This window comes from Schistocerca serialis, chromosome 9, assembly GCF_023864345.2.
Source record: "Schistocerca serialis cubense isolate TAMUIC-IGC-003099 chromosome 9, iqSchSeri2.2, whole genome shotgun sequence".
NCBI classification, from domain to species: Eukaryota; Metazoa; Arthropoda; class Insecta; order Orthoptera; family Acrididae; genus Schistocerca; species Schistocerca serialis.
The window spans coordinates 349,834,316-349,846,618 of record NC_064646.1 but is presented as its reverse complement, the minus strand read 5'-3'; positions in this window follow the sequence as shown (position 1 = coordinate 349,846,618).

Genomic DNA, 12,303 nt, shown 5'->3' with positions numbered 1-12,303 from the left:
TATCTTCCTCCTTCATTCTAGGGTCCACTACTTTACACAACTCCAAGACGTCTTGAATGTAGGATGCTGTAGTTTCTATGAACGTTGCGCCCTGCACTTTAATTTATCTTTAGCCTTGCACTTCTGTCGTTATGTGTTGCCAAAATACTTGGGCAGTTCCGCCTGGAATACTACCCGGTTTGTGAATTTCTCCTCCTTGTTCTCATACCATTGCTTGGCAGTGCCCTCCAAGTAGAAAAATACGTTAGCCAAACACATGGTGTCATCCCATTTGTTAAATTTGGCTATACACTCATATACCTTTAGCCACTTGTTTGGATCTTTGCCATCATCACCAGAGAACCCGGAAGGATGTCTCATGTGGTGGCACACAGTTGCTGTCATCATAACGTCCTCTTCTTCTTCCGTCTCCCATAGACTGCGATCTGTTGAACAGGGCGTGAACTCGGGTTTCTAGCCATGTAAACGGCTGCTCTGTCGTAGCCTGATGGGAGCCACTGTGTCGTCGATAATGTGCACTATCACAAGTTGCAATACCCAGCGCCTTCACCAGAATAATGTCATGTACAAGAAAGTGTAATTAGATGAATGACGAACGCTAACTTCAAGCAAAGGTTTATTCAGCACTTGCACATACAAGAACTACAGAACATTCCAGTACAATGATTCTTGACATTTGTGGATACTTCTAGAATGTACTCGAACCGAATATAGAAATTAAAATTGTACAGGCCAGGTGAGTTTGGAACTCACAACCCATCATGCAACAGTTTAGTATCATAAGCACTACACCACAGAGCTACTCAGCTTCTGCTGCGACAATATGGGTAAATAATCCTAGGATAGAAACCGACCAGACTCACACTGGTCTGATATCTGATCATGTAACAATTTAAAAGTCGAACAGACCTAATTATTGAGTGTCTGCACCAAAAGTTTTTCTTATTCCAACATTGAGGCCTCTATCTGCTTTGTTGATATGAGCTCTCTAAAACAATTAAACTGTTATTTCTGAGGTAACTTAATCTTATGATCATAAATTATGGATCAAAACAACAAACATTAATCAATGCTATAATAATGAAGAGTTTATTTATTCTTCATTTCAACGCAACAAAACATTATCATTAAATATGGAAAGATCAACAAAAACATATATAAAAGTAAAATATTAAGCACTATAGGGTCTTTTCGTCCTAAAGATAAATTTAAGCCTTTTGACTTAAAAAGGTAAATTCAAAAATTTATTGACAGAGAGATGATTTCTCATCAAGCTATTCATTCCAACCACTAATTAAGAGACTAATGATTATGTTACCTTTGCACAGTCAAAGTACCATGGCTCTTTACAGATTTACTCAGTGAGCAGGTCAGACCTCAAAATATTTTCAAGAAGACATGCTTTTGATAAACAGGTGGAAATCAATTTTACCTAGTTCCTTATAATAAGTTAACAAAAATAAACTTTTCATACAAATAAATATACTAATTCCATAATTATTAGAAAGATTGATAAATTTGCTAAAGAATCTTAATACAAAACGTAAAAAGTTTATAAAATCAAAATATAAAGTAATGAACTTTAATGTCATCTTGAAGATAGCTGGTTTAAAGCCTACTATTATATTTAAAACAAGCAAATTATAGGTTAATAACTTTAAAGTTTATCTCTTAAAGAGTAAATAAGTTAATATTTATATTTAAAAACTTAAGCACAAACAGTTAACTTTAAGAAATTAAATTTTTTCTTAAGAAACTAGATATCTTAGGAAACGATTAACATTTCATTTCTCTAAGTAACTTAACAATAATTATGACACATTAACTATCAATTATTTATAAATCAACCTAAATTGAGACATGTAAAATAACTACTAAAATTTTGATAAACCCTGATACAAAATGTACAACAAATAAAATCTACTTTAAAAAAATTTAAAATAATATTTCATAAAACACTTACATTATCAATATACTATAAAATAAAAAATCAATTCTATAAAATATACTATGACAACAAAATTATTTACATTAAACAATTAGGTTTCTGTCTGCAGTTTCGTTGTGGATACCTTCTTCAGCCGCATTTCTTACACTGCAGCTCACAATACACCCCGCATATGTGGTTTGATTGCACACAGCAGTAAAAATTGACTTCCACAGAAAAAAATTCCTCTTCACAGACTCAGGTCACCATGTCTCTTTCTTCCAACAATATTGCAATTCCTACAGATTCAATTAAATTTTTAGGGGACTCTGCCTGTTCTTTCCTTGGGAACCCCCACAAAAATATATCCAGTGCCCTCTGTTCTACCTCTTGCAGAATGATCCTCTAGGTTTCATTGGTCTCTGTCAACTCATAAGTGCCGACCTATAATTTCCTCATCCTGTCCATAAAGCTCACAATGGACTATACCTGCAATATGTTGATCAACTTTTCCCTAAAATACCTACAGCTGTTTTTCCATCTGCATTGCTAAAAAAACACCATTAGAGTCTCTAACAGTGGTGTATTCCATAACCCCTCATTATACAAAACACATGCCTTAGCGTCGACTATCAAATGTAATTTAGCCATATGCAGAAGTTGTTTTCCTGAGCAACATCTCAACTTAGTGGTGTTAACAATTATTCACGAATGCCAACACATCCTCCCCTGATTTACCATAAAAAAAAGAGTGTCTCAGTTTGTGGAACTGGCGTTTAGGATGGTTGTCAACATAATGGATGAGGATTGTTCCCTCCTATCTTCCCTCAACGCACCTAACTGCTTCTGTAATTCCATGTTGTCTGCCTGCATCTGTACTATTTAATTTAGTAATGTTTCTTTCCATAAACAATGCTTAAATCACTTCGACATGTGCACCCCTGGTAAAATGCAAAATATCAAGTCAGTATTCAACCTCTTGCCACACATTCTGCAACATAAGGGGGAAGATTATGCCAGTCGTATCTCTGATGTGTTGCAGCAATGCCAAAATATCAAGAACTGTTGTTTTCTACACAGTATCTTTCACATGCCTCCGAAGAAAGAAATCTAAGGGTCTAATGTCAGGTGATCTGGTGGGCCATAGAACTGAACCGTGTCTGCCAGTCTACTTGTTGTGGAAGGTTTCATTAAGAAAATCATGGACTTCTAGAGCCCAATGAGGGGGACCACCTTCTTGCTGGAGGATGACAGTGTCTTGCATATATTGCAGCTGGGGAACAACATAATACACTAATATGTCTAGGTAAATATATCCACTTACTTTGTTTTCAAGGAAGAAAAATGGGCCAATCATTTGATCACACGATCACCCACACCACACATTAACCTTTGTACTGCCCTGAATGTGTTCTCATACGACATGAGCATTTTCTGATTCCTCAATCCAGACATTATGGCAGTTACTGAGCCACGAACATGAAATGCAGCCTCATTGGGAAAACATACGCACTTCAAGAAATCATTGTCCTCATACAAATGGTTCAGTATACCCACTGCAAATTGTCTATGTTTTGAGTGGTCATCTGGTTGTAATGCCTGAACAACTTGGACCTTGTGCACATACAATCTAAGATGTTTGCAAAGTACTTTATGCACTACTGTACTCTTTGCCACTTGAAGCTCTTATGAAGCTTGTCTAATTGATTTCTGTGGAGACCTATTGAATGTGGTTTGAACTGCATACACAGTCTCCTCCAAAATAGACGGCCTGCCACTGCTTGTTCATTTCTGAACCAACCCCATTACTAAATAAGTTTCCGCCCATGTTCTGATTAACTTGACATCAGGTGCTTTCTTTCCATAATGGGACACAAACTTCCACTGGGGGTGGGGGGTAGGAAGCCATTTTTATGATATAGCTCACACAGCGCTCTTTGTGATGAAAATGTTGAATGAGAGGCACCTGCACAGAAATTTGATGAATTCCCTAATTGACATGTAACAAAAATCAAATGTTACGATCATAAATATAATTAATATTTAATCCTGAAATCTGAGTAAGTTTCATGGCCACGCTGTATGTCTTCTGGTGATCAGATATGAACTGATGACCAACAGCACACCAGCCAATCATGTTAACCACTATCCTACAGTGTATGTGGCACAGCTCAAGTCAGTATTACACTCAGGAATGCTTCTACTGAGTAGTAGAACTTTTGGTCCAGCATACTGTACAATTTTCTCTTCTGCAAACAACTCTCAGCCTGATTTATATCTTTGTTTCCTTTAATTTGTTATAAATCTTCATTCTCATGTCTTGTTGAGTTTGGGCAAAGAACTGTAGGCAGTGAGTAGGAAGTATGATTTTTTTCTTTATTCCTCATACTGTCTGATCAAAAGTATCTGGAAACACCTATGTAGTGTGAAGTTCACAAGTAAATATCATGAGAAGAGGACCCACCTGTAACAAAGGAGGTGCGGAGTATTGTGTTGTCAGTACAAAGCAGCAATATAGAATGCACTGGTCAGGAGAACTCACTGACTTCGAATGTGGACTATTCTTCAGATGTCATCTGAGTAACAAATTCATCAGGCAGATTTCATCATTCAAAAGCTGCCCCAGTCAACTGTTGGCCATGTGACAGTGAAGCAAAAGTGTGAAGGAACACCCACAGCTCAGCAAAACCAGGCAGATGTTACACAATCACAGACAGAGACTGTAGACCATTCCTCTTGCTCTTTTTCTAGTAGGAGATGGTGCACTCCTATCAGAAAAAGACCAATATCTCAAAAGCTAGTGTTAACTGTTTTCTATTACACATTTCTTCACACCATGCACCAATCCTCCATAGGTAAGTGGTTGCCTTCTCCTATTTTAACATAGTTTTCCCTCCTGAAATTGCCACTATTGTTATAGCATTTGTCTTTAGTGATTCAGGAAAACTTTCAAAACCCTAAATGAAAACTTTGTAATGGTTCAGACTGAATAAGTGCAGTCAGGCCCTGGCACTGGTCGATGACTATCCTGAAAAGTCTCAAAAATCTTCTTGCAATGGTTTCCAGGCTATTGATAGAAAGCTCGTGTACTGTATAATGGCTTCGTTTATTATCCATGGCTGAGTTAGTTTCAAGTCTGAACTGTTTAACATAGAATCTTTGACACATTTCAATTGTTGAGAAGTGCATAGCAAAGAACTCTGTCATCAGGTGCTCCATGGCACAGCACATGGCACTGCAGACCCGGATGACAAACTGTATGATGTAACCACATCTTACGCAGACCTCGTGTCACTGCAATGAGACCCAGGAGCACCTCAAACACAAAAATTACCACAAACATAAACAGCATCACACTAACATCTTGACTAAAAAACGCAGATTACATTTTGGCTGAACCAAGTTTGAAATATCTGCGCTTGCTCAATCATACAAGACTGTTGAGGATAGAAATGCTATTCAAATGCTCATTTATGATTTAAAAAACACCTGTACTCTCACACCTATCATATTAAAATTCAGTCTTGCACATCCCTTATAAGGCTTATATGTGTCCATTGTCTTAAGCACTGTGTCATCTTACTGAACAACACATTCAGTGACACTGTGCAGAAATGCAAATGTAAACCTGCTTGACTAGTGTTGGTCAGCGGATACTGTTAACCAGCAAGTAACTCAAGAGTCCCGAGTAGGGTGTTCTCTCCAGTGCTGCCATAAGAACCAGCAAACAACCACAGCCTGCCCCGAGTAAACAGAGGGGACCGAAGCATAGCTGCTATTGGTGCAATTCCAGCTGACACTCAGCACAGTGGCTGATGAGTATGACTGTAAAGGCATTCAAATTTATGTATGCTCTCATCAGCCATCATGGGGTGTCAGCTTGGACTGTGCAAACTGTGGCTAGCGGCTCCGGTTAAGAGGCATATAAATCTGAGCTTCTCACTAGTGTGCTCCTTAGCGCAACCTGCAGAGAAGCAGGTACACTGAAGTTTATTGTAGACTTGTGCTTGATCTTAGAAAACGTGTTTATACAATAATATAATTATATTTGTAATTGGAAAAGTACTATCTTGCATGATGTGTCAAAATAGATATGCAGCAGTTTTTTTGAAAGGGAGGTGAATCTGAAGTAAGCTATATACAGCACATGTGGGCAGCCCCGGATCTATGATATTTCCAAATCACTACAACCCCCCCCCCCCCCCGCCCCTTCCTTGAGCACTTCAGAGAGGATGTAAAAAAAAGACGATTTTTCAAAAATGTCATTTTGTAGCACACATATTTTGAAGTGTTTGATATATAAAACATATATGTTCAATGTTTTAAGTGTGCTGAAGAGCACTGTATTTCACTTTGTGGAATCCTAACATATATTTTGTAATGAAAGCCATCAAACCTATATTCAGGACAGTGGAAATTAAAATGTCCTGTCATGCCTCTCCTGCTTCTAGTCAGGTGGTTTGACATCCTACCCCACCCTTAAAAAAGCTCACAATTAATATTGGATGGGAGAATAAGAACTCCTCAGAAAATTTGCACTCTTTATTGTCTATAGCTAATAACTTTCTCTTATGTGTGACATTAAATTAAATACAGGAAACACAAAACCAGTGAAGACAAGAGACAAGCAGCAGAGTATGGTACACATTTCTTCAATTCTTATGTCTCAGCATTTCTTCTCTCTATCTTGTTACAGCCTTACATGGTGTGCTTCCCTTTCTGTAAAAGAATCTATTACCTCACCAAAGTTCATCAAATGTTGTGCTACATGAAAATTCAAAATGTCATTGTCTGATACTGAAAAAGCTGTTAATACGTGTAGTACCCAAGAGTGGTGTGGTTTCTCATTTTCATTATTTCTGTTTTGTCACTGTCTGCTAGATAAAACGAAACAGGCTTTCCTACTTATAATATTGCAGTAATTGCCAATATGAGACTTTTTTGGCACAAACGGTCATTTTTGTGTACATCTGTCATTTACATAAACAACATACAGAATATAATTCAAGAAGTACGAACATCAAATGCTGATTAGGCCCACTACAAGCAAAAAGTTTTATGTTAGGAAATAGTTTCACATTTCATTAATATGCTCCAGTTTCTCAAGCACGAGATGGAAAAGTAGTAGTACAAAATTTTCTACAGAAATTTGGAATCATCATATTCTTCCACATAATTTGTGTGATGTCGCTGTTTCTTCTCCTACCTTGATCTAACAATAAATCTTATCATCACTAATTCTGTATTCCTGCCATTGTCTTAACTTATTCTCCAGCTAACTTCACTAACCCTGCCAGATTACCGGTTCAGTTATCCTGCAATTATTCTCCAGTTATGCATTATTGTGTGTTCATACAATGCGTCTTCCCCACTATTCTGAGAATAGAACTTAACCAACTGCTAACCGAGGACGAGGACTGTACAACTGGCCCTTAAGGCTGCAGTTGCAGTGGCTCTGATTTTGGTCAATTGCACTGACAACCGACATTGACCAGAGATGGCCGATGTTTTCAAATCAGTATCCCACTATGTGCGCGGTCACACTATAGCTAATTTTATCCCTTGAACATACAGACTTCAGATGACAAGCAATGAAATTCAAATCAGTTTGTTTTCTTCAGTCAAATTGACTGAAGTTCTCACACACAAAATATGGAACGTAAAAAACTGATAAGATTAGTCCAAGAAAGGTTGACTTTGTGGCATCCAGAGAATGAAAATCTCATGATCAGTATATAGTTCAGAATCTATGGACTGCTATTGCAGATTTCTTCGAAACCTCAAATAGGCAAACTCTTTACTGGAAATTTTAGGCATAGATTTAACCTCCAAAAATGATTTGTTCAAGTGAAAGGGGTAGTTTATGCTATATGCTTATAGCTGTTGTACTGATCTCTTTTGTGATACCTCGTCATTAGTTGTCTACAGATTATTACTACTGCTTACTGGCATTTTATGCCAATAGGATAGTGATTCTGTTAATAAGAAGTGGTTTACAAATGTGGTGTATGGAATGTATTTCAACTTTTAAGCACTTTTGGTGTTCAGAGTATCTTATGCTACGCTTTACACTTTGCTTTCACTTGTGTGCTAAATGACAGTCATTGAAGACTAATTGACATACATCTACAAAACTTTAAACAGTGTTTATAACTTGCTTTTCAAGGTCATCATGAATTATCTCGAGTACATAACGGAACGATTCTCCCGCCATCTCATATGTTCGTAAAACTTGTCTGGTCATTCCGAAAACTGAGGACATTCTTTATGAGACAGAAAAACTCATTCAAATGCATTCGGCATCTCTCTAATACCAGAAGCAGCTATGCAGCCCTCTTATCCAAGCACAGAGGTGTTGCAATGTCCACACCACACTAAGAAGTTAATATCTAACCTATTTCAAACACAGAATAGATTCTAACCTAACCTAATCGTCTGGTTCTTGCCAAAAATGATGTAGGAGATCAGATGCACTATGACCACACTGTTGTGCAATGTTATTGGGCAACCTCTGGTGACTGTGTTGGATGACCATTGTCTATGCCACTGTGAATGCAGCCTTTGGTAGTGTAGCGATCTGGCAAAAATTTTCTGTTCAAATTTCATTTTCTTGGATACACCGAGAAGATAATATGTAATCTTTTTTACCAGTTATTCCTGTAATTGGTCTATTTCCACTCTGGTAGTCTGAATCTACAGATACCGCTAATAATTATAACAATGCTGACCATTTGCACGCCAAATCAACCACATAAACAAACAGCGATTGCCACTCACCCGTTTGGGTTTATTTGGTTCATCTCGTATAGCCCCATCCCCTTTCGTCTTCGGGAAAGTTTTTTTTTATTTCTAGATGCAATGGGGAGACCCCTAATGGAGACCTCATATACACTACGCTCGCATTCAAAAATCAACTTAAGATTTGTTCAGAAACCAACTTAGAATGTGTTCAAAAACCAACAGAGATGTGTTTCAAAATCATATGAACAATCAATAGACCAATGTGTGCTGGATGCTAGGCACTTTGTGAAACACATTTTTTTTCCTTCAAGAATATGACGCACCCTAAAATTGGCACCCAAGCAGATACTCCTTTTTTTTTTTGTTTTAGGGCACAAAACTGCCATGGTCATTAGTGCCCGGTCTGTGACTTAGGAAACGGTAAAAAACGAAAATGGAAAGCAGCAGCAATGGGAACGAAACTCAAAAAATTGGAGAAACTAAAAGGAGAAGAAAAGCTTAAAATCCACTACAGAAAGGGGTTGGTTGTCCCCAGAAAGAACTTCAAATGACTGACATCATCTCACTGGCACTAATAAACTCGAGAACGCGATCGGCCGAGCGCGTGTCATCTGCTAAAATGGAAGATGTATCAGGCGACAGCTGTAGACGGGCGCGTAACAGAGTAAAATAGGGGCACTCAATTAAAAGGTGTCTTACCGTCCACAGCTGAGAGCAGTGGGGACAGAGTGGGGGAGGATCGGCGCTTAAAAGATGTCGATGGCTAAAAAGACAGTGCCCTATCCGGAGTCTAGTTAAAATTACCTCCTCCCGACGACGCGTTCGGGAGGAAGAGGTCCAAGCACAGGGAAGAGCTTTCACGTCCTGCAATTTATTATGGGGAAGTGTCGACCAATGTGCGTGCCATAAAAGAACAACACGACGACATAAAACGCTCCGTAGATCGGCGAAGGGAATCGATCGAATAGCTGGCCGAACAAGAGAGACTGCAGCCTTGGCCGCTATATCGGCCGCCTCATTGCCACAGATACCAACGTGTCCTGGGAGCCAGAGGAACGCCACAGAGACGCCCCCCCAAAGGGAGCAAGCGCAGGCAGTCCTGAATCCGGTGGACCAGAGGGTGCACAGGGTGAAGAGCTTGGAGACTGAGGAGAGAGCTGAGAGAATCTGAGCAGATAACGTACTGTATCCGCTGATGGTGGCGGATTTAGTGGACAGCCTGGAGAACAGCGTAAAGCTCCGCAGTATAAACCGAACACTGGTCGGGAAGCCGAAATCGATTGGGGGTGTCGCCAACAATATAGGCACTCCCTACACCTAGCGACGTTTTCGAGCCATCAGTGTAAACAAATGTGGCTTCCTTCATTTGTGCACATAGAGCAGCAAATGCCCGATGATAAACAAGTGAAGGGGTACCATCCTTGGGAAATTGACAATGGTCACGGAGCAGCAGATCCGGGGACGGAGCCAAGGCGGTGCTCTACCCCAAGTTGTCAAGAGAGTTTTAGGAAAGTGGAAGGAAAGAGAATGGAGCAGTTGACGGAAGCGGACTCCCGGTGGTAGTAGGGAGGAAGGGCGGCCTGCATACCCTACATCCAAGGAGGCGTCGAAAAAAATGTCATGGGCCGGATTAGCAGGCATGGAAGACAGATGGCTAGCATAACGACTCAGAAGGACAGCTCGCCGATTGGACAGCGGAGGTTCAGCAGTCTCAGCATAAAGGCTTTCCACAGGGCTGGTGTAAAAAGCTCCAGACACTAAACGTAATCCACGGTGGTGGATAGAGTCGAGACGCCGAAGAATAGACGGCCGAGCAGAGGAGTAAACTATGCTTCCATAGTCGAATTTCGAACGCACTAAGGTGCGATAGAGGCGGAGAAGGACCACTCGGTCCGCTCCCCAGGAGGTACCATTCAGGACATGGAGGGTGTTGAGGGATCGCAGACAGCGGGCCGAAAGATAGGAAACGTGGGAGGACCAGCACAGTTTTCTGTCGAACATAAGACCCAAGAATTTAGCGACATCTGAAAACAGAAGGTTGACAGGTCCTAGATGTAAGGAGGGTGGAAGAAACTCCTTACGTCACCAAAAATTAACACACACGGTCTTACTGGGAGAAAAACGGAAGCCGGTTTCGATGCTCCAAGAGTGCAGGCGATCAAGACGTCCTTGAAGACGTCATTCAAGAAGGCTGGTCCATTGACAGCTGTAGTAGATCGCAAAATCGTCCACAAAGAGGGAGCCCGAGACATCAGGAAGGAGACAATCCATAATCGGATTTATGGCAATCGTAAACAGTACAACACTCAGCACGGAGCCCTGGGGTACCCCGTTTTCTTGGGAGAAAGTACGGGAGAGAGTGGTGTTCACCCGCACTCTAAATGTGCGCTCTGCCATAAATTCGTGAAGAAAAAGGGGGAGCCGACCTCGAAAGCCCCAAGAGAACAGTGTGCAGAGGATGCCTGTCCTCCAACAGGTATCGTATGCTCTCTCCAGATCAAAAAATATTGCTACTGTTTGGCATTTCTGGAGAAAATTGTTCATGATATAAGTGGAGAGAGCAACAAGATGGTCAACTGCAGAACGATGCTTTCGGAAACCGCATTGGGCAGGTGTTAAAACACGGCGGGACTCCAGAAACCAAGCTAAACGGCAATTCACCATACGCTCCAAAACCTTACATACACTACTCGTGAGAGAAATGGGGCGATAGCTAGAGGGGAGATGTTTGTCCTTTCCAAGTTTCGGAACAGGAACGACGATAGCTTCCCGGCATCGTCTGGGAAAAGTACTGTCGGTCCAAATTCGATTATAAAGGCAAAGGAAGTAAAGCAGACTATGGTGTGATAAATGCAGCAACATTTGGATGTGGATACCATCCGGTCCTGGGGTGGAGGAGCGAGAAGAAGAGAGTGCATGTTGGAGTTCCCGCATGGAGAAAACAGTATTGTAGTTTTCGTGATTTTGAGAGGAGAAAGCAAGATGTCGCACTTCCGCTGCATGTTTCTTCGGGAGAAACGCTGGCGGGTAATTTGAAGAGCTCGAAATCTCAGCAAAGTGTTGACCCAATGAGTTAGAAATTGCGACGGGGTCCACTAATGTATCATGCGCGACAGTGAGCCCAGAGACCAGGGAGAAACTAAGCGCACCTGAGAACCGTCGAATCCGACGCCAAACTTCCGAGGAGGGATTGAAGGTGTTAAATGAGCTAGTAAAGAATTTCCAGCTTTCCTTCTTGCTATCGCAGATGACGCGACGGCATCGCGCTCGGAACTGCTTATAGCGGATACAGTTGTCCAAAGTAGGATGGTGGTGGAAAACGCGAAGAGCACGTCGCCGCTCACGTATTGCGTCACGGCATGCCACGTTCCACCAAGGAACTGGGGGGCGCCGGGTCAATGTGGAGGTGCGTGGTATTGAACGTTCCGCAGCTGTAAGAATAACGTCTGTAATATGTGTGACCTCATCGTCGACGCTAGGAAAGTGACGGTCATCGAATGTCGCTAGAGACAAAAAAAGTGTCCAATCGGCTTGGCCAAACTTCCAGCGTCGCGGGCGCATATATGGCTGTTGAGGCTGCAGTCTAAGAACACATGGGAAGTGGTCACTCGAGTGTGTATCATCAAGGGCGAACC